Here is a 21,919-nt window from a genome sequence, read left to right as displayed (position 1 = left end):
TTGGAACAAAAATCTTATGCAGAAACTGCCCCGAGTGAGGTTCGAACTCACGACCTCGAGATTATGAGACTCGCGCGCTGCCTACTGCGCTATCGAGGCGTAAAATGGGTGAGAATAGTAATCATGAAAAAAAAAGTCGTTCTTTCGTTAGAGGCAACAGAGAAACAATTGAGGTTTTCATCGCAGAGGCAATGTGGAAGCCCGGTTAGCTCAGTCGGTAGAGCGCGGGACTTTTAATCCTGAGGTCGAGGGTTCAAGTCCCTCATCGGGCGTCGTTAAATTTCATTCTTTAATTGGAATATACTTCAAATCAAATAAGTGATATGCACAGTTATGGAAAACTCTGTTGAAATTTGGCTACGGATCATTGTGACCCAAGTGAAATTCGAGCCAGATGGCGGACGAGGTGACCGAGCGGTTAAGGTGATGGACTGCTAATCCATTGTGCATTGCACGCGTGGGTTCGAATCCCATCTTCGTCGTGATCATTTAATCCTCCAATTGATACCGAAATTTATCGAATACTTACGAAATTATAATCGCAATAAAACCGTTGGTTTCTTGGTGAAACTTACAGGGTCAAACTTATATGACGGTTCCATGGTGTAATGGTTAGCACTTCAGACTCTGACTCTGACAATCTGAGTTCGATTCTCAGTAGGACCTGAGACAGTGAAGCCAACGACAAACATTTTTCAACACCACCTTTTTCGTAGAAGCCACTCTTGTGACAAACGCGCTTTTTTTTCATTTCCACTTTGAAAGTTTTGCAGTGTATCGTAGAAACTTACCCCTTCTTTAAGTCAACGTTTGAACCATTTCTCCTGTGTCCCTGAGACTGGCTCTACCTTGAAAGCAAAAACACATTAACTGTTCTCCCCCCTTATTTTGTCGCCTGCTTCTTTTCCTCCCCGAATACTACTTTGATATACGGTGTGGAACACTAAGTAACAACCTATTTATGTGGTTTAAGTTATGCTGTTTTCTTCTGAATCGGTTAACTTGTGTTACTCTGAGTGCAATTTCCCTAAGACGATTATCTCCCAGTGATCAGGCGGATCGATTTGGATTTGGTTCATGTTTGAATTAAAATTGAGAACGATGCGATCGAACACTGCCCTTGCAGTGCGAGTTGAATCTAAATGTTGGAACAAAAATCTTATGCAGAAACTGCCCCGAGTGAGGTTCGAACTCACGACCTCGAGATTATGAGACTCGCGCGCTGCCTACTGCGCTATCGAGGCGTAAAATGGGTGAGAATAGTAATCATGAAAAAAAAAGTCGTTCTTTCGTTAGAGGCAACAGAGAAACAATTGAGGTTTTCATCGCAGAGGCAATGTGTAAGCCCGGTTAGCTCAGTCGGTAGAGCGCGGGACTTTTAATCCTGAGGTCAAGGGTTCAAGTCCCTTATCGGGCGTCCTAAAATTTCATTCTTTAATTGGAATATACTTCAAATCAAATAAGTGATATGCACAGTTATGGAAAACTCTGTTGAAATTTGGCTACGGATCATTGTGACCCAAGTGAAATTCGAGCCAGATTCTGGACGAGGTGACCGAGCGGTTAAGGTGATGGACTGCTAATCCATTGTGCATTGCACGCGTGGGTTCGAATCCCATCTTCGTCGTAATCATGTAATCCTCCAATTGATACCGAAATTTATCGAATACTTACGAAATTATAATCGCAATAAAACCGTTGGTTTCTTGGTGAAACTTACAGGGTCAAACTTATATGACGGTTCCATGGTGTAATGGTTAGCACTTCAGACTCTGACTCTGACAATCTGAGTTCGATTCTCAGTAGGACCTGAGACAGTGAAGCCAACGACAAACATTTTTCAACACCACCTTTTTCGTAGAAGCCACTCTTGTGACAAACGCGCTTTTTTCATTTCCACTTTGAAAGTTTTGCAGTGTATCGTAGAAACTTACCCCTTCTTTAAGTCAACGTTTGAACCATTTCTCCTGTGTCCCTGAGACTGGCTCTACCTTGAAAGCAAAAACACATTAACTGTTCTCCCCCCTTATTTTGTCGCCTGCTTCTTTTCCTCCCCGAATACTACTTTGATATACGGTGTGGAACACTAAGTAACAACCTATTTATGTGGTTTAAGTTATGCTGTTTTCTTCTGAATCGGTTAACTTGTGTTACTCTGAGTGCAATTTCCCTAAGACGATTATCTCCCAGTGATCAGGCGGATCGATTTGGATTTGGTTCATGTTTGAATTAAAATTGAGAACGATGCGATCGAACACTGCCCTTGCAGTGCGAGTTGAATCTAAATGTTGGAACAAAAATCTTATGCAGAAACTGCCCCGAGTGAGGTTCGAACTCACGACCTCGAGATTATGAGACTCGCGCGCTGCCTACTGCGCTATCGAGGCGTAAAATGGGTGAGAATAGTAATCATGAAAAAAAAAGTCGTTCTTTCGTTAGAGGCAACAGAGAAACAATTGAGGTTTTCATCGCAGAGGCAATGTGGAAGCCCGGTTAGCTCAGTCGGTAGAGCGCGGGACTTTTAATCCTGAGGTCGAGGGTTCAAGTCCCTCATCGGGCGTCGTTAAATTTCATTCTTTAATTGGAATATACTTCAAATCAAATAAGTGATATGCACAGTTATGGAAAACTCTGTTGAAATTTGGCTACGGATCATTGTGACCCAAGTGAAATTCGAGCCAGATTGCGGACGAGGTGACCGAGCGGTTAAGGTGATGGACTGCTAATCCATTGTGCATTGCACGCGTGGGTTCGAATCCCATCTTCGTCGTGATCATTTAATCCTCCAATTGATACCGAAATTTATCGAATACTTACGAAATTATAATCGCAATAAAACCGTTGGTTTCTTGGTGAAACTTACAGGGTCAAACTTATATGACGGTTCTGGTGTAATGGTTAGCACTTCAGACTTTGACTCTGACAATCTGAGTTCAAATCTCAGTAGGACCTGAGACAGTGAAGCCAACGACAAACATTTTTCAACACCACCTTTTTCGTAGAAGCCACTCTTGTGACAAACGCGCTTTTTTTTCATTTCCACTTTGAAAGTTTTGCAGTGTATCGTAGAAACTTACCCCTTCTTTAAGTCAACGTTTGAACCATTTCTCCTGTGTCCCTGAGACTGGCTCTACCTTGAAAGCAAAAACACATTAACTGTTCTCCCCCTTATTTTGTCGCCTGCTTCTTTTCCTCCCCGAATACTACTTTGATATACGGTGTGGAACACTAAGTAACAACCTATTTATGTGGTTTAAGTTATGCTGTTTTCTTCTGAATCGGTTAACTTGTGTTACTCTGAGTGCAATTTCCCTAAGACGATTATCTCCCAGTGATCAGGCGGATCGATTTGGATTTGGTTCATGTTTGAATTAAAATTGAGAACGATGCGATCGAACACTGCCCTTGCAGTGCGAGTTGAATCTAAATGTTGGAACAAAAATCTTATGCAGAAACTGCCCCGAGTGAGGTTCGAACTCACGACCTCGAGATTATGAGACTCGCGCGCTGCCTACTGCGCTATCGAGGCGTAAAATGGGTGAGAATAGTAATCATGAAAAAAAAAGTCGTTCTTTCGTTAGAGGCAACAGAGAAACAATTGAGGTTTTCATCGCAGAGGCAATGTGGAAGCCCGGTTAGCTCAGTCGGTAGAGCGCGGGACTTTTAATCCTGAGGTCGAGGGTTCAAGTCCCTCATCGGGCGTCGTTAAATTTCATTCTTTAATTGGAATATACTTCAAATCAAATAAGTGATATGCACAGTTATGGAAAACTCTGTTGAAATTTGGCTACGGATCATTGTGACCCAAGTGAAATTCGAGCCAGATTATGGACGAGGTGACCGAGCGGTTAAGGTGATGGACTGCTAATCCATTGTGCATTGCACGCGTGGGTTCGAATCCCATCTTCGTCGTAATCATGTAATCCTCCAATTGATACCGAAATTTATCGAATACTTACGAAATTATAATCGCAATAAAACCGTTGGTTTCTTGGTGAAACTTACAGGGTCAAACTTATATGACGGTTCCATGGTGTAATGGTTAGCACTTCAGACTTTGACTCTGACAATCTGAGTTCGATTCTCAGTAGAACCTGAGACAGTGAAGCCAACGACAAACATTTTTCAACACCACCTTTTTCGTAGAAGCCACTCTTGTGACAAACGCGCTTTTTTTTCATTTCCACTTTGAAAGTTTTCCAGTGTATTGTAACGAAGCCGAATATACTACTTTAACTTTTTCTCGCTTTTGCTTCAGTAGTGAATACAAGTCTGGGCACGACAATTGCAACACTATGTACGCAGTGCAGCTGACCCAAATGAACACCTGCAGCTGACTCACGCAGACGATACGCCCCAACACCACGCCACATCGAACGGGTTACACAAGCTCCGCCCAATCACGCCACTTTTGCAAGATGCAAAGTTTCGTGATGAACCCAGCTATTGATGAAGATCAGACAAGTAGTTGCAGCCGAGACAAGTAGTTGCAGCCGAAACAAGTAGTTGCCTTAAGCCTATCTTCCTTGCCTTATTGAGTAGTATTGTGTCTTAGTTAATGTTTCCATACTTAAACCTTGAGTAAAATCTCGTTCTCGTCCCAAGGTTTTCGGACATTGTTGTCCACTCTAAAGTGTCTGAACTCTTGTCGTGTACCGCTTGTGTAGAAGCCGAATTCCAAGTTCGCCTTGTGTCGTTTCTCTTCCATTCTTTCACTCGTGAGTTCACGGTAAGACCCCCTGGTTATTTGTTCTTTCTTTAACTGTTTCCTCAAATGTTCCTTCGTATCTGTTGCTCTCTTATCTTTTTAATTCTTGTATCTTAGCTATAATAAACACAGACGTCATTGTGGGTAAAAACGCCTCTGAGTTCAATATCATTTTATTGTCTTAATTCCGTAAAGTTCATCTTCCCACACGGGAAGATGCTTTACATTATGTGGCAGCGGTTTCTCGAACTCAACCACAATAACGGATGATGTTATTTATGGCGGACATAGGATACCTCGCACGCCTGTAAGCACCCCCCTTGTTCCCCTAACGCCAGTGGTACAAATAACCGACGAAACAGTTGCTAAGTTAATTGATTTTGAGAAACTATCAGGTCGTTCTACGTCCACGTTAGATAAGTTTCAGGGCTGTAAAGCGTCAGAAGCAGACACTGAGGCCGTTAAGAAATCTGCTTCCCCTGTTTTGAAACCTGAAGTGCAGACAGATAATACTCAGTTACGTAAATTACGGTCGAATCCTGCTTATGAGGAAGTCGCTCCGTTCGTTAAACCCACCAATAAACAAACTGGTACACGTGCTAAGTCTACTGCCGCTTCCACTCAACGTCCACGATCGGTTTATGCTAAGTTCTTTTCTCGTCTTGCTCCTCCAAAATCACCTACGAAAAGCGAATCAAAGGCTAGTCTCCTCTCGAGTACTCTTTTAAGCTTCTTTCAAAAGAAAAGCCCAGTGAATGGACGATCACCTCAACTTGAGTCTCCATCACCTATACCACGAGATCCAGAGCAATCCATCCAAAGTATTTCCGACGCCGTCAAGTCCAATTCCGTCCCTGATATTAGCACTCAAGTGCCTGAAGGAGAGGGTGTTGGACTTCCAGTCACACAACCCGAAAATTTGGGACCAGCTGAACCGGCTACTGAACGATTTCGGGCTGAGGGACCGCCCCCTGGGCAAACCGCAGTTGCTGACGGACGTGGAGACGCCGACAATATTCCTGAAATACTTAGCTGCGATTCAAGAAGTGAGGGCCAGCGGGCAGATAAAGCGGACGACGCGGAAGGCGGATCAACAGGCGTCCGAGTTGACGACGTCCTTTACGACGTATGCGAGGCAGTTTACGACGTTCCTGCTAGGACAGACGTACAGCATAGAGGAACTACAGACGCTCGTACCAGCGAAGGACACGACCCTCTTCGGCTTTGTGCCGAGAGCGACGACGCAAATCAGCGAGGACGAGAGGCGATACGAGTTTCTGATCCTGGAAACATTCGAATTCTCGATCCGCCTAGAGAAAACCTTGTTGGAATTCCAGCTGTCTCTTCTCGCGGCCATACTAAACCTACTCTCGTTCATAAGAAAACTACAATCAATCACCAGCTTGGAATCACTGTTACCCGAACTGATACTCCTCGGGAACAGATTGACCCACTTCCGGAGAGTGGCAAGACCGTGCCACAAGCAGCTATCGGCCTTCGTCAAAGACCTCCTCGCCCAGACTGCCAAACAATTGAAACAGTTGCTATCGTCCATTCGGGAAACCCAGGAAGAGCTGGAGATTACCCCAACTTGTCCGACATCATCACAGCAGAACGACAAGCGCAAGACAGAACGACTACGATTCCGAAACCGTCGATACCACTGACCGACAACAATATTGGCGAATTCCGGCCAGTTTCGAACCGCATTCCGGGCACCACGCAATCTCGCCATCACAGGGCTCCAAACTCTCCTATAACTTTTTTTACCAACAATATGGCTTACTCTTATTCCCCTACCAGGGCAGCTACGGTAAACGATTTAAATGATTTACAAAACAACCAGCATACCTTTTCACGCTTACAATTACTTCCTCCCTTTTCCGGTAGTCCAATTACTCGCTTTGACTCTTGGCTAGAATCTTTTGAGAGTATAGTTGATGGGGCAGGATGGTCTGAAGGAAAAATTATTCAGATGATGCGAGCAAAATTAACAGATAAAGCTTTTTCACTCATACAAACCTTAATTAAACAGCATCCATACAACTATGGCTCCATTAAAACGGCTTTGCTCGATCACTTTCACGGGGATGAAAATGTTGATGTATACATCAAGAAATTCAATAAAGCTAAACGTAAGCCTGGGGAAAAAATTGTAGATTATGCTCATCGTCTACAAGAAATTTTTAAAAAGGCATACCCTGATGGTTATATGGAAAAATCTTTCGCAGTTATTCTCATGCAGAAATTTATCGATGGATTGGATTCCAAATTGCAAGCTAAGGTCAGATATAAGGAATTCAAAGATTTTCACGAGCTCGTAGCAGCAACTCGCGTTTACGCCGTTCGGCTGGAAGCCTTGGAAACAGACAATGAGAGGCATGAATTTGTTAGGGCAATTGACGAGTCATTTAACACAAAAAATTCGGAATTAAAAGAACTTAAGCAAATGTTAAGTGACCAGAAAGAAATTGTAAGCAGTGCCGTTGCCAATATTCGCCTTAGCCATAAGCAAGGGGATAATCCAAAGTCGGACAAAGATGAGATTAAGGATGTTCTTCACGAACTCATACAGGCTGTTAATCGACTCCAGCAAGATAGGAAAGATTATTCTCAGGCTACACCAGGCACTCCTAATAGGAAACAAGTTTCATTCCAATCGAATAACGCCAATCAAGACAGAAACTGGAGGCCTCCCCAGCATCGTCCCAGTAACAATTATAACAATAATAATTTTAATCCTAACCCATACCATCACCAACCTTCTCGATTTCCAAACAGACCGACGCCAGTTGCGTCCTCCTTCTCGAGGCCACCTAGCAATAATAATAATAACAGGTCAGATCAGCAGATCATAACGTGTGATTTTTGTGGTTACCGCGGTCACACTCAGTCCAATTGTCGTCAATTTCAGCGTCACACTCTGGAACAAGCCCAGCCTCCAATCTGCTATTCCTGTCGAGAAATTGGGCATAAGTCTAATATTTGTCCAAAATATAGGAATTCGCAAAGACCAAATATTCCAGGGCCCCCTCAACACCAGGGAAACCAGTAGCTATGAACTGTAGCTTCGGGTCAGTTGATAACGAGCCTCATACTAAACCCCGACAAGTCGCAAAATTAACCACTATTACGAATAAATCGACCCCTAGAATTCCATTGAAAATTCTTCAGATCCCGTTACAAGCACTATTTGATACAGGCGCGTCTAAAAGTATTATCCATGAGAGATTATTTAATAAGTTACCCCCTAGAGGTCAGGTGATCTGCAGTCAGCTTGACTTCGATTTATATGATGTAGGGGAGAAAAAATTACATACGCTGGGAAGAGTTATTTTACCCGTACGATACGGAGAAACAGTTTTTGAGCAGGAATTTATTGTAACTAATGGTGTTTCTGAGGACTGTATCCTTGGATGGGATGCAATCCAGAAGCACGGATTTCGGCTTGACGGAGAAGCCAGGAGCATTTACCTAGCGAGGGATGAGCAGGGATCAGCCATCTCTGAGGTACCCGACATGGCAGTTACTACGGTCAAAAAGACGACGCTATTTCGTCAGACGTCGATAGTAATTGCAGCGGAAATGAAGGGTTCATTTCCGTATGTCCCACAAAATACAGCATTTATATTTACCCCAGCAAAAGATCTGCCAGCAGGCATTTATATCGAAGAATTTATCGGCAATGTATCGGGAGATGGAACTTATAAAATTTTGGTCGAGAATCATTCACTACATCAAATCAAAATTCCTAGAAACACTAAATTAGGCATAATTGACATAGTTGGAAGTGTTATCGGAAAAATTTCTTTAGCGAAATTAGAAGATAATCCTAAACCAGTAATTGAGCCAATTTTACTCACAGAAGTAGATTCCGAATTTCAAGAACCGCTTTCAAAATTATTAATCGACTTTCACGACTTGTTCGCGTCCAAAGATTCAGAATTAGGAAACACCAACCTTATAAAACATACGATTGATACACAAGGACGAGGCCCCATTCGACAACGCCCATACAGAGTAACAAATAACCAAAGGAAATTATTAGATGATAAAATTCAAGAAATGCTTGATGCAGATGTCATTCAGTATTCGCATTCCCCATGGGCTTCACCCGTGGTTTTAGTAGAAAAGAAGTGTGGAGAAGTAAGATTTTGTGTTGATTATAGAAAATTAAATAGTATTACGAAAAAAGATTCATTCCCTATGCCTAGAATAGACGAAACATTAGACAAATTATATGGGAAGAAATTTTTCACAACTCTTGATTTAGCTTCAGGCTATTGGCAAATTCAAATTGATGATCCAGCTATTGAAAAAACAGCGTTTGTGGTAGAAAACAACCTCTACGAATTTAAACGTATGGCATTTGGCTTGTGCAACGCACCTGCCACATTCCAACGGCTAATGAACTACGTACTGAGAGACGTCTTGGGGCGTAAAACATTAGTTTATCTGGATGATGTTATAATCTTTTCAGATACTTTCGAAGATCATTTACGTGATATTCGAGAAATTTTTGAATTATTACGAGATGCCAATCTGAAATTGAAACTCAAGAAATGCCAGTTTATTAAACGCTCAGTAAATTATCTAGGTCACGTAATATCGACCGATGGTATTAAACCTGATCCGCTCAAAGTTGACAAAATAGTCAATTATAAAACACCGACTTCAGTCGACGAAATCAGATCATTTCTCGGATTAGCTGGATACTACAGAAGATTTATTAAAGATTTTGGATCGATTGCCAAACCGTTAACTCGTTTAACTCATAAAGATCTTAGCAGGAAGCCTTTTAGTTGGGGACCTGAGGAACAAGTTGCTTTCGAGAAATTGCGCAATTCTCTAGTAACGCCACCAGTTCTTGCGTACCCCAATTTCAATGAAAAATTTATCCTTTTCACCGATGCCTGCGATTACGGCATTGGAGCAGTGCTATCTCAAATTCAAAATGGCCAGGAACATCCCATAGCCTACTCCAGTAGACAGTTAACAAAAGCAGAATCGAATTATAGTACGACAGAAAAGGAAGCCTTAGCAGTCGTAGATGCCATTAAGCATTTTAGGCATTATCTATTGGATAAACCATTTGAAATTATTAGTGACCACCGTCCCTTGCAATGGCTTAAAGATCAAAAAGATAATAATGGTAGATTAGGTAGATGGGCTATACTATTGGCCGCGACGAATTATGAATTAAAATATAGGCCGGGACGTGTCCACCAAAACGCGGATTGCCTGTCACGCTTAAAAGTAGCCAGTATCCAAACTGAAAGCAAAATTACCTTAATTTGCGAGAAACAATTGGAAGACGACCTTTGCATAGCCATTCATAATTATTTGGATAACGGAGAAGTCGAGGAATCTTTTCTTCAATCTAAGCCGGATTGGGTTAAAGAAATTGATTATTTCGAAGTTATTGATGGTACACTTTACCGGCACGTGCTGCCACCTGCCGATAGCAAAAGAAACGAAACTAACCATCAGTTAGTCTTGCCTGCATCGTTACGCCATCTAGTGCTCAAGGAATTACATGACGCTCCGATGGGCGGACATTTAGCTTTTTATAAAACCTATTTGAAAATAAAGAATCATTATTATTGGCCAAATATGAGAAAGGAAATTAAAGAATACTGCCAGGCTTGTGTGGTGTGCACCGCCAACACTTCTTCAACATATAGGGCAATATTGCACCCTCATGAAATAGCTAAAGCTTCTTTCCAAGTCATTGGGATGGACTTTTTGGGCCCAATTACGCCAATTTATTTTGATTTTTTATTTGATTTAATTTGATTATTTTAGCCGGTGGGTAGAAGCTGTTGCGTTAAAAGACCAAACAGCAGAGACGACAGCAGAATGTGTATATAAGACAATTATAGTTAGACATGGTATGCCTAAAGCTATTCTTTCCGATCGTGGAACCAATTTCACATCGAAGCTATTTCGTTATTTTTGTAAAACATTAAATATTGAGCAAAGATTAACTACCGCCTATAATCCAGCTAGTAATGGAGAAACTGAAAGATTTAATCGTACAATGACGACAATGTTGAGAAAGGAATTAAAAGATGGTGAACATGAGAACTGGGAAGATATGCTGGATGATGTTTTATTTGCTTACCGTAGTTCTGTCCACTCTTCGACATGTGAAACCCCGTATTATTTACTGCACGGTAGAGATCCCAATATACCCATTAATGAATTCCTTGACGCTTCCCCAAAAACATTTACCTCCGCATCAGATTACGTAGGTAACTTGGCTGATCGCTTGCGTTACAGTTTCCAGCGCGTCCGTGAGGAGAGCGAAAAAGCAAGGAAACGTCAGAGGGAACAATATAATAAAAGAGCGAATGTAAAACAGTATATGGTAGGCCTTCGAAGTTCGAGAATCGATTTCATAAATCGATTTCCACCCAAACAATGGAAACTATGGAAAATATGGAGCTAACAACGAGCGAGTTGGAAAACATGGAATTGGAACCTTTGGAATTGGAGAATGTGGATATGGAAGCAAGAGCCGCAGAAAACGCGGATGTGGAAAGTGCGGAACCCGAAACGGTGGAATTGGAGTCAGCGAAGTTACAAATGGCCGCCAACCAAAACAATAAACGACATTCTCCTTTAGTCAGCGAAACCCAAGGAATATATTCTTCAGACGATAATAAGTCGGCTTTTGATGACATGTGCAATAGCCCACTTAACACCACAATAATTCACGGAAACAACGCAGCTGCAATAATAAATCCTGAATCTGATGCTTGTCAGGTGGCGCCAGCCATCGATCAGCCTGAAGAATTGCCACCCCAAAATGCTACCGGACGCCCGCACAGAAATCGAAGACTACCAATGCGTTATAGAAATTAGAAGCGTTTTTCCAAAACAAAGTCAACGATCACATAACGAGCGACGTGTATTTAACAGCAAGAAATTTCAAAAGGGACTTCACAACGTTTCTGACACTTGTTGAGTCGAGTTCACCAAAAACCGCGCTCCAAATTTAAACTTCCGTGAAGATGGACCCGTGCGCCAACTCAATCAATCAGCAAACCCAGGCAGCTTCCGAGTGGCTAAGTGCCGACGAGCAAGCCGGAAAAGCGATGGCACCCATGGTGGCCATCCCAATCTACGACGATTGGACTCCGGTGCCCGAAAAAACTACCACCGCCGTCAGCCAGACGCCTCGGTCCCCGGAGCTCGACGACATGGAATCGTGGGAGATGGAACGTCAACGTTACGAGCGCCGTGTGGAAGAACGTACGGCCGCGCTCACCCGTCAGCTGAACGCGGATCTCTTCGCCGAAGATTGGGGAGGCGCTGTCACCACCCTAAAGCTGATTTTAGACTTGAATCCAGCTAAGCGCCACCCCCCTCTTTTCAACTGGTCGCCCGACCAGTGGGACACTGGCCGGAAACGTCAGAGGCGCGATGGCCCCAACACTTCCCGTTGAACACACCATGAAGAAAAGAAACGAAAAAAAAGGACACCGACAACAACGACAACCCCTTTTAGTTACTCTCACCCAGTAGGAACATGTGTTTATTCCCCTTAGAATAGAGCTCTATCCCAAACCATTTTGTTTTCCTCTTCACATTATATTCTCTATCTTAACAAACAATAAAATAAACACAGTAGGACGCAAACAAAATCTCCGCCGGCTTTTCATTATACGTAAGACAAAATTCAAAAGAAAAGAAAAGAAAAGTTTAAAGGGGGAATTACGGAATGGGAATTTCGGCAGCCGAGCCGGTTTTTGAACCCGAGACTCCCGAGTGGTGTTCCGAGACTGAGTCGCTATGGCGTCTAGACATATGTCTACCCTAGCATAAATATAAAAGCCATTTCAAACCCAACCAGAAATGAAACATAAAATAGTCAATAATAATTCAATCACAGTAGCATAATTGCGAATATGATTAGCTCGCCTACTCTTGAGGGATCTGCCAGAAAATTTTTAGTTAAGATCACAGCGTTATTTGAACCCGGCACTTCCGAGCCGTGGTCGAGAGCTATACCATCTAGCCATATGACTATATGGAATACCAAATTCAATACACAGAATTTTAGAAAATTCGAAACAGGATCAATAAAAAGTTTAATATCTATTGCCAATCAACCCACAGAATAGTAATTAGGGAATAGTTAACCTCACCAACTCCTGAGGAATCTACCAGTAAATTTTTAGTCAAGGTCACGGCGTAATTCGAAATTAAGACTCCCGAGTGACAGTCAGAAGCTATAGTATTATGCCACATCCCAACACCCATACTCCACATCCCGCTCAAGTTGATATACCCAATTTATCCATAATCAACCTTACTCTCTAGCAGAAGCACTGCACTTCGTCATTTCTTCTTTCACTTTTTCTTCTTTCTCTATCAACAATTAATAAACAGTAGTAAAAAAACTTAACAGTAAAAGAAATGGAAGAAAAATGAACCGTGGTGCGCCACTGGAAGAACGCTATCCGACTCCCCCCCACAGCAATAAATAAACCCCCCCAAGCCAACGACAAAGAAAGCTGACACCTGTTGAAACAATCGGGTGACACCTCAAGAGACTTAGTGTTGAACTCGAACTTTTAACAGAAAATAACGAATCAAAAAACTACGGAAGAAGGCTTGACTATATAAGTCAATACTTCTCGGACGTCGGGACCACACTCGCAACTCATCAACGCTGCCGAACAGTAGCACCAAACTGAAAGCTGACCAATTCCCAATCTAAAGATGGCCGGAAACCACTTTCGCCAACCGCGTTTGCCCACCATCGAACGCGTTCGCCGTAGTCCTGGTACCAAAGACACCGTGGTGATTCAAGAAGCCACAAGCACCACTTCAACAAAAGAAGAAGTCGACCAGGCAATAAGCGCAGCCTGCGCAAACAATTCTATCAACAATCAACGTCCGTTCCGGAGGCGGCTGATGGATATGGAGCACCATCTACAGAACCGATGGAGAGTAGCGCGGCTAACAAAAACTCGGACGGAAGAACTTGTCCAGTTAATCGAACAGCAAGAGTGGCAGAGGGCCACAGAAGTATTCGCATCAATTCTCGACTTGGACCCAACAAGCCGCCGTCCACCATCGCAAGAAGAAAATTAAAAGGACTTTGATTTATATTTTTACACATCCACTCATGCCTGTATGTATCTGTTCTTGCCCTTTACCGAATAAATTAGGCCGAAACTAACTATTCATGCTCTTGTTCATATATATCTATATATGAACCACCTCACAATCTAAAGTCAGGTAAAAGAAAGGGAAAGGGGTATAAGAAAAAAAAGACCCTATAAGCCGATACAAAAAAACATATACCTACACTTAGAATAGGAAGATATCAAAGTAACTACCCGCGTTAGCGTATGCCTTATTTTACAGTAAATTCTCTAAGTTCAGTTCTAAGTCTTGTTTTGTCTTTTTCTTTTTGCGCCAGAATACTCCTTTTAACGTAGGTTTCCTTGAGATTCTTCCCTCTTAACAAAGTTTTCCCCTCTTTTCGTCCTCTCCTTGATCCCTCGCGCATATAGAATAAAATAAATCAATGGCCCATATATCTCATAAGCTTACAGACCTTTTTAAATGAAATTTACGCCTATTTTACCCCAACCTCTTGTGTCTGCGACAAATGTCCCTTGTCTCGCACAAGCCGCTTTTTCTTTCTTCCCCAGATGTTCGTTCCCCTTTTTAGCGCCCTTTTATTTCCTTCTCTATACCATTTCTCATGTGTTGGACTTAGAAAATAAAAGTTAGTCTTCGCGTCGTTTCTTTTATCAAAAAACAATGAATGATAACCTTGCGTAGTATAGCACACTCGTAGATGGATGAGTTATCTAGTTCTACTAAGGATTCGAACCTCGAACATCCAGCATCACAGCTGATCGCTCTACCTTTTGAGCTGTTAGCACCTGTATTACGCCTTGCGTTGAGCTTAGGAAAAATGCACCCTTCAAGCCTACCGAGCGCGCCCTTTTTCCCCTTACTCGTGTTTCACTTGCCGTTTGCCCTATCTGTACCCGCCCCTTGTTGTGCCCAAAAATGAAAATTGACCATGTGTTTTTTTTCAGTCGTTAAAATTATTTCATGCATCTTTTTACTCTCCTGCCTAAACGATACATTCTATCCATGATTTTTCTTTTGCATCATTGTGGTTATTCTTTCTTCTTTTTAATGACACCAATCACTACACAAAAATATTCACTTTTTATCCCGAATGAAGCGTATTTTCCATGCCCTATATGCGTATTTTTGCTCGCTCGCGACCATCGGCAATTGTTGAAAAGCCGACGGAAGATCGTTGACCTTTCTCCTTGCCGTCTTACATACTCCCCGCTTTTGCTTACTATTTTATCTTCTTTATTATTTTTCGCTATCTAGTTTTAAGAAACCCACATGACGTGATGTTATGCTTTTATCTTTATTATCCGATGCTGACTTGATCATGATGTTCACCCTATGTTTCCATTTATAGAAAATGTCGCTGCTTCCATTTATGCTGTTATTATGCCTTTATGGGTTACACCCGCAGGCATTTGAAACGACTGTATGCGACTGTTCGGAAACATCCAAAATGGGAATTCTACAATTTTCCGATGCTAATTGTCAACCAATTGCGCCTGATGACAGGGCCGTTACGGTGAAATATGCAATTTATAGTGAAGAACGTGCCGCAGCTAAATTTCCCGGTTATGTTTGCGCCCGATGGAAGAATATACGCCGCATCACAATGAACTTTTTCGGTCAATTGGTGATAGTGCCGGATAAAATTCCAATTGATACGTCGCCCGCCGTGTGCAACGATATGATTAACCATAAACGATGTGATGATTATCGTATGACTTTTTCGGACGATAAATATGGTTTTGATCGCGAACCTGAGATTTTTGGATATTGGTTGCAGACGATTGATTCCGAAATTATAAATTGTGTTCTCGAAAAAATCCAACTTTTTCAAGAACATGAAGACGGAGACTTTTCGACACCTATCGGAACGGCTTCTGCTACCACTGGAAATTTATCTCATAATCATTTGACATTGATCTGGGACAAAACCTACACTAAAAAAACTAAAATGAGTACCCGATTGGTGGAAGATGGAATAGGCTCACTGGTCCGAATAACAGCAGACGACACAACTTTCAGACTACAAGACGATGCCAAACAACTTGATTTTCATTTAACTCCTATAAAACGCTGTGCCTCACTGCAAAACGAATGCACCAATAGAACTTCGTCGTTTGAAGTCATCGGCCAATCAAAACTCACCGTTTCGACGGCGGCCATCATGGAAAATTTAACAGCGCTTTTGGAGGCCCCAGAGCCATCTAGCGACGAAAATTTAAATGTACCCGCGAATATACAATATATTCGAGACCAACTTACTGATCATGAAAATGAATTGGCCAGACAAATTCGACTAGTGCAATGTGAAGCTCGCAAAGCCAAACACGAAAGGGCTGTTACAACTGCTCAATATAACGGATGGTTAGCGGCTTCGCAGTTAAATTTACCACAGTGTGCGAAATTACAAGCTTTTGGTAAAACGGTTGTGTTGATTCAATGTAAGGCTTTAAATGTTACATTTGAAACTGTACTGACATCTTGCGGACCGCAGCCAAAATTTCAAAATTATACTATTAATCTCGACGGATGGGAACTTGTGAAATATTCCCCTTGTTACTGGACCAATGGTTTTGTTAATTTCAATGACAAACCTTTTGCGTACCGGAACGACACCTGGAAGCCGATCGAAGCTAATATTGTGTTACCGGAACAGACTCTTGCGCATTCTTTTCGGTATGAGAATGTTGAGTTTTTCGATTATGAGCATTGAAGTAACCCGGCGTACACTGACAATATGCTGAACCATATGAACATTGTGGCCGATATAATCGCCGCAATAAACGAACATCCTCCACCTGAATTTACGTTGCGCCACAAATACAGTGCGTCGAGTGTTTTAGTGACATCGGCTAGCGTTGGAACTTCTACATCTTGGTGGGACACCATCACGAGTTATTTCTTCATCGGCATAGTATGCCTTTTGGTACTACTTTTCTTACGCATATGTTACGCTTGCGGTCTTTTTACCTTCATCTGGGCTGTATGCTGCCGCCTTTCCGATGATCCAAGACCTGCAGCTCCCGAATCCATTCCGATGCATCAACTCTGATTACGGGACGTAATCTCACGCCGCCGGGAGTGATGTAACGAAGCCGAATATACTACTTTAACTTTTTCTCGCTTTTGCTTCAGTAGTGAATACAAGTCTGGGCACGACAATTGCAACACTATGTACGCAGTGCAGCTGACCCAAATGAACACCTGCAGCTGACTCACGCAGACGATACGCCCCAACACCACGCCACATCGAACGGCATCCTCTGATTGGCTGCACGCGTGAGTTACACAAGCTCCGCCCAATCACGCCACTTTTGCAAGATGCAAAGTTTCGTGATGAACCCAGCTATTGATGAAGATCAGACAAGTAGTTGCAGCCGAGACAAGTAGTTGCAGCCGAGACAAGTAGTTGCCTTAAGCCTATCTTCCTTGCCTTATTGAGTAGTATCGTGTCTTAGTTAATGTTTCCATACTTAAACCTTGAGTAAAATCTCGTTCTCGTCCCAAGTTTTTCGGACATTGTTGTCCACTCTAAAGTGTCTGAACTCTTGTCGTGTACCGCTTGTGTAGAAGCCGAATTCCAAGTTCGCCTTGTGTCGTTTCTCTTCCATTCTTTCACTCGTGAGTTCACGGTAAGACCCCCTGGTTATTTGTTCTTTCTTTTAACTGTTTCCTCAAATGTTCCTTCTTATCTGTTGCTCTCTTATCTTTTTAATTCTTGTATCTTAGCTATAATAAACACAGACGTCATTGTGGGTAAAAACGCCTCTGAGTTCAATATCATTTTATTATCTTAATTCCGTAAAATTCATCTTCCCACACGGGAAGATGCTTTACAGTATCGTAGAAACTTACCCCTTCTTTAAGTCAACGTTTGAACCATTTCTCCTGTGCCCCTGAGACTGGCTCTACCTTGAAAGCAAAAACACATTAACTAGTAACAAGCCCAAAGGCTATCCAAAGACAGCCACGCCCTTTACATCCCTCGAGCGTTTCACAAGTGAAAGTGAACGTATCCCCGCCCATTTTACCTTCATTTTGTGTGTTTGTTAGTAGTATAAATACAGCATGTTTGTGCCTTGTAAAATCGGAATTGTTACGACAATCTACTGTAATACACGAGGTTCGAAACTTTACAATTGGAGGTCCCAACGAGACTCACACTTGTTGTCCAGTACAAAGTTTCTTACCCGTACCTTATTTCAGTGATTGTGCTCTACACTTCCCCGATGAGTCTCCAACAACTCTACCAGACCAAGGAACACCATCAAAGGTAAGCGAATGCCGCTTGATCATATTGTACCAGAGACTACTCGTGAAGAGAATACCTTGTATCCAAACATTGTCGACAAATTATCTCCACCATTGTACCCTGTACTTCCCGAATCAGACACAATCAACCAAAATCCCAACTGTCAACGAGAAAAAATTTTAGACCACTGGAAAACTCTTGTAGACTTAGAATTTGAACTCTTGTTCAAATTCTAAGTCTTCTAAGACTATTCAATTTCAAAAGAAGACAAAACAAAACCTATCAGACTACCACGACAAAAGGAAAAATCCAACAAATAGAATCCAAGAAACAAGAAATTATTAAAGAGACCCACAACGCATTACAATTGTATTGATATACGTTGTTAGAACAATCGTTGCAAGTACCAAATGGTATAACCGCAGAAACTATTACAAACACCGCAAAGACACTTAAAAATTACGTAGAATCCCTTGGTGGCAACACCGAAAACCTTGACAGTTTATTGCAGCAAATTAGCATTGTACATGGTAAAGAAAAAGAATTCCTATTAGGTGTCAGCCGTATTTTACAAAGAGAAGTAGTACTTGCGCAGATAACAGAGAAAAAATATTCGTCTGACCTCAATTTTGAGCTACAGAGCTTACGAAAACAGCTAGATAGCAACAAGAAAAAGGCAAAGAGTTCCAAATACACATTAAGTAGCTACCTTGAACAACTCCAAGAAAGTAACGAAACACTAAAAAACTCGCTTGAGAAATCTGCCAATCGAATCAGCGAATTAGAAACAAGCCTTGAAAGTGCCACAGCAACAGAAAACCAACTACAAAACCTTTTACGAAAAAAAGAAGACAATATCATAGCTGTTGAGAGAGAAGGGCAAGAAATAATTAGCAAACTTGAAAGTGAAAGAAAACAACGATACATCCACAACCCAACCAATTGTAAAAGCATTAGGAGAATTCTTTTCAAGAGAAGACAAAAAGTCAATTCCAATCTTCAAAGGGAAAAGTACTGATAAATTAATAACAGAATGGCTGAAGGACGCCGAACATGTAGCACGCAACAACGACTGGGACGACAACCAAAAAATACGATTCTTCTCTGACAGACTAAAAGGCGACGCCCTAGAATGGCATGGAAACTACGTAGAAGAGCAAGGTGACGAGTTAAGTTATGAAGAATGGAAAACTGCCATTATTGCAAGATTCCAGGATGCATACGACTTAGCAGCACAAAGAAAAAAGTTATCCACACTAAAACAAAAACCTGAAGAAAAATGCAAAGCCTTTATCTCAAGAATCAACAGTCTCTACGAGTCCATTGAGGGCAAAGAAGAAAAATCTGACCAAAACCAAACCATCGTCGAAGGCCGACTCATAAACACAGTCAAAAGAATGAGAGATTATACCAAAATCAAAATTCTGATGCAAGGCATTTTACCAAAATTCAGAGCAGAGCTCTATTTCAGAATGCCCGAAGACCCCGAAGATTTTGATCAGTTATGTAAACAACTTATCATATCCGAAGGCATCCTATATAGCAAGGAGACTGTAGAAGAGAAAGAAATAAACGCGGTAATCGCAGGGATAACGCATCACGAGAAACAACAAGATAACGAACTTTCACAACAAAAGACAGAAATCGAATTCCTAAAACAAAAAATACGTGAACTGGAAAATACTAATAAAAACCGTGAATTGTCACAGGATACCGATATAACCATAGCAGCCACAAATCAATACGAGCAAAGATCTTCGCGATCAAGTGATCGTTACTCCAGACCACAAAATCCGCGAGTCCGATTTCACGAGAGACCGAATAGCAGAGGCTCCAGTAGTGACCGAAACTTCAATCGAAGCAGAGACAACAGCCCATACCGCACCAACTATACTTCACCAAGAAGAGAAGGTACCTCCACGGGATATAGGCAATCAAATTACCCAACTTACCAGCAAACACCCCAGAGACCCCCGTACAACAACAGACCGATACACTACAATCGACCGAACTTTCAACCACATAACAATCAACAGGTGTATCATCAAAACCCAGCCTATACTCACCAATACCCACAGCCACGACAAAATCAACCAAACACCACTGACAACCTAGGAAATAGAATTATTATCTGCCACAAGTGCAATAAAAGAGGGCACATTGCGCGAGAATGTTGGACGGATATGGCACGTATCAACAACCAGAACCACCGTCCAATGCAGTAAACACAATATCCCTACCAAACAACCCTCCAACACAAAATTTAGAAATAGCGATACCCAAACTAATACGTATACCCATTAGAATTTTTGGAAAAGAAATTAAGGCTTTAGTAGACACAGGAGCAGCAGCCAGTTTAGTTTCAGACAACATATTTCTTAATCTAAAGGAGTATGAAGAACTTAAACATGTTAAAGACTCCCCTTCACCAATATTTAGAACGGTGTCAGGAGAAATACTAAAATCAAAAGGAAAATATGGATTTTCAATCACCATTAACACCAATCACGTCATTAAGCATGATTCCTTTATTATGGAAAACTTGAACGAAACTTCCATATTAGGATTAGACTTCTTATCGAGCAACAATGTAAAAATTAATACTAAAAACAGGCAGATCAATTACGATCATTACGGAAAAGAACATAGCTTTGGTAAAAACACACTCCCAGTATACAGCATAACTTTTGGCAAGACAGGTATTAATATTCCACTCCTCCCAGACCGTTCGTCAGATAGTAACTACAACAACGATCTGACAGAAGCAGATTATCGCAGCCTAGAATCTTTCTCCCAATCAGAAATTAACAAAAAATCAAAACGAATTGGACAAACCCAAGAAAGTGAAGCGAGTAACATCTCCGACGAGATACAAATTAAAATTGTAAATCTATTGAAAAAACACGAAACCCTATTTGCAGAAAGAGAATCAGATTTGGGTCTAGCAACTGATGTAAAGCACTCCATTAACATAGGATACAATGCCCCGATTACACAACGATTGCGCAGAACACCAGAAGCATTAAAACTAATTGTCAAAACAAAAATAGATTTAATGATAAGTAACAATAATATTAGAGAAAGTCACAGCCCATTTGCAGCAGCAATTGTAATGGTTCCCAAAAAAGATGGAGAGATGCGTATGTGTATTGACTATAGGGCACTTAACAAAATAACCGTAAAGGACAAATACCCATTACCAAGAATTGACGACACCATTGATGCATTGAGCGGATCAGTTTATTTCTCGACATTGGACTTACTAAGTGGCTACTGGCAGATCGAGATAGAAGAAGGCGACAAACACAAAACCGCCTTCATCTGTGAACTTGGACAATACGAATTTAATAGAATGCCATTTGGACTAACAAATGCACCAAGCACTTTTCAACGAGCAATGAATAACATATTGAAATCAGTATTGTTCAGGTTTGCATTGGTTTATCTGGATGACATCATAGTGTTCAGTAATAATATTGCTGAACATGTGACACATCTAGAAGCAGTGTTTAAGCTTCTTAAAGACGCAGGACTAAAATTAAAAAGAAAGAAATGCGAATTTTTCAAAGAAGACTTAGACTATTTAGGATATATTGTTTCGAAAAAAGGAATAACACCTAGTACAAAAAAGTTAGAAGCAATCATCAAATACCCAGCTCCCAAAAACGTGAAAGAATTGAGCTCATTTCTAGGGTTGGCTAGCTATTACAGAAAATTCATCAGGGCTTTTGCTGATAAAGCCCACCCACTGACAGCACTAACGAGAAAATCAGCCGAGTGGAAATGGGGAGAGGAACAAAGGGACGCCTTTGATTGTATCAAGAACTGTCTCATAACTA

The 21,919-nt window shown here is 41.6% G+C and overlaps 15 non-coding genes across 15 annotated transcripts; 11 read left to right on the top strand and 4 right to left on the bottom strand.

Annotated features, from left to right (window-relative positions):
- Nucleotides 1–26: 26 nt before the first annotated feature.
- Trnam-cau (transfer RNA methionine (anticodon CAU)) lies at nt 27–99 on the bottom strand. Its single transcript has one exon. It is a non-coding gene; the product is annotated as a tRNA-Met (tRNA).
- Nucleotides 100–199: 100 nt separating this feature from the next.
- Trnak-uuu (transfer RNA lysine (anticodon UUU)) lies at nt 200–272 on the top strand. Its single transcript has one exon. It is a non-coding gene; the product is annotated as a tRNA-Lys (tRNA).
- Nucleotides 273–400: 128 nt separating this feature from the next.
- On the top strand, nt 401–482 carry Trnas-gcu (transfer RNA serine (anticodon GCU)). The gene has a single exon. It is a non-coding gene; the product is annotated as a tRNA-Ser (tRNA).
- A 112-nt stretch (nt 483–594) lies between these two features.
- On the top strand, nt 595–666 carry Trnaq-cug (transfer RNA glutamine (anticodon CUG)). Its single transcript has one exon. It is a non-coding gene; the product is annotated as a tRNA-Gln (tRNA).
- A 505-nt stretch (nt 667–1,171) lies between these two features.
- Trnam-cau (transfer RNA methionine (anticodon CAU)) lies at nt 1,172–1,244 on the bottom strand. The gene has a single exon. It is a non-coding gene; the product is annotated as a tRNA-Met (tRNA).
- A 100-nt stretch (nt 1,245–1,344) lies between these two features.
- Trnak-uuu (transfer RNA lysine (anticodon UUU)) lies at nt 1,345–1,417 on the top strand. Its single transcript has one exon. It is a non-coding gene; the product is annotated as a tRNA-Lys (tRNA).
- A 128-nt stretch (nt 1,418–1,545) lies between these two features.
- On the top strand, nt 1,546–1,627 carry Trnas-gcu (transfer RNA serine (anticodon GCU)). Its single transcript has one exon. It is a non-coding gene; the product is annotated as a tRNA-Ser (tRNA).
- Nucleotides 1,628–1,739: 112 nt separating this feature from the next.
- On the top strand, nt 1,740–1,811 carry Trnaq-cug (transfer RNA glutamine (anticodon CUG)). The gene has a single exon. It is a non-coding gene; the product is annotated as a tRNA-Gln (tRNA).
- Nucleotides 1,812–2,314: 503 nt separating this feature from the next.
- Nucleotides 2,315–2,387, bottom strand: Trnam-cau (transfer RNA methionine (anticodon CAU)). The gene has a single exon. It is a non-coding gene; the product is annotated as a tRNA-Met (tRNA).
- Nucleotides 2,388–2,487: 100 nt separating this feature from the next.
- On the top strand, nt 2,488–2,560 carry Trnak-uuu (transfer RNA lysine (anticodon UUU)). Its single transcript has one exon. It is a non-coding gene; the product is annotated as a tRNA-Lys (tRNA).
- Nucleotides 2,561–2,688: 128 nt separating this feature from the next.
- On the top strand, nt 2,689–2,770 carry Trnas-gcu (transfer RNA serine (anticodon GCU)). Its single transcript has one exon. It is a non-coding gene; the product is annotated as a tRNA-Ser (tRNA).
- A 686-nt stretch (nt 2,771–3,456) lies between these two features.
- Trnam-cau (transfer RNA methionine (anticodon CAU)) lies at nt 3,457–3,529 on the bottom strand. Its single transcript has one exon. It is a non-coding gene; the product is annotated as a tRNA-Met (tRNA).
- A 100-nt stretch (nt 3,530–3,629) lies between these two features.
- Nucleotides 3,630–3,702, top strand: Trnak-uuu (transfer RNA lysine (anticodon UUU)). The gene has a single exon. It is a non-coding gene; the product is annotated as a tRNA-Lys (tRNA).
- Nucleotides 3,703–3,830: 128 nt separating this feature from the next.
- Trnas-gcu (transfer RNA serine (anticodon GCU)) lies at nt 3,831–3,912 on the top strand. The gene has a single exon. It is a non-coding gene; the product is annotated as a tRNA-Ser (tRNA).
- A 112-nt stretch (nt 3,913–4,024) lies between these two features.
- On the top strand, nt 4,025–4,096 carry Trnaq-uug (transfer RNA glutamine (anticodon UUG)). Its single transcript has one exon. It is a non-coding gene; the product is annotated as a tRNA-Gln (tRNA).
- Nucleotides 4,097–21,919: the final 17,823 nt, after the last annotated feature.

The sequence above is a fragment of the Daphnia carinata genome, chromosome 2 (genome assembly GCF_022539665.2).
Source record: "Daphnia carinata strain CSIRO-1 chromosome 2, CSIRO_AGI_Dcar_HiC_V3, whole genome shotgun sequence".
NCBI lineage: Eukaryota > Metazoa > Arthropoda > Branchiopoda > Diplostraca > Daphniidae > Daphnia > Daphnia carinata.
Note: the sequence above shows the minus strand (reverse complement) of the source record. Positions and strands in the feature narration are given on the sequence as shown.